Here is an 828-nt window from a genome sequence, read left to right on the forward strand (position 1 = left end):
ATATATATATACACACACACACATACATAAATTTATGTGTGGATGTGTGTTTGTGTGTCTGTTTTTGTGTGAGTGCGTGTGTGCGTGTGTGTGTTTGCGTATGTGTGTGTGTGTGTGTGTGTGTGTGTGTGTGTGTGTGTGTATCTTGTAATCTGAAACCAATCATCAATCATGCTTGATATATGGGGACTGTTTTATCAAGTACTAGTATAATTGACTTGTATATCGCAAGACATCAAGAGACAAGATCATCTTTATCAAACGTTAGTTTTTAAAACGAGGCTTATCATTTAACCTCACAGATCAGATGTATGAGCCAAAGAACTGTATTACGATTTATACTGAGAAGAACAGGAATAATCGATAATTCAACCATTGCTTTAAACATAAGCAACGTGGATCATTACGAGAGAAGAATTTACAAATGGTTAAAGATAATTAAATGCTGCATGAGGAGACGAAATTTCAAATAATTATGCACTACATAGTATAGTATTCTGAAATACGCCGTGTAACTAATAGTGGAACTTAAACTATACATTCTGCAGAGGGAATATGTTAGAAAATATATTATATAATACAAAACAGAATGTTCATCCAAGATATTAAAAAAAAAAAATCCATGATACCACATATACACATCCAGCGTGCGTATACACACGGAGCACTCTCACACAAAAGCACACATGTTTATAATGAGAAATAAACGCACACACACAGACACACAGAGACTCACACACACACATACATACAAACACACATCCACACATAACTTTATGTATGTGTGTGTGTGTGTCTATATATATATATATATATATATATATATAT

This window comes from Octopus bimaculoides, chromosome 12 (genome assembly GCF_001194135.2).
Source record: "Octopus bimaculoides isolate UCB-OBI-ISO-001 chromosome 12, ASM119413v2, whole genome shotgun sequence".
Lineage (NCBI taxonomy): Eukaryota > Metazoa > Mollusca > Cephalopoda > Octopoda > Octopodidae > Octopus > Octopus bimaculoides.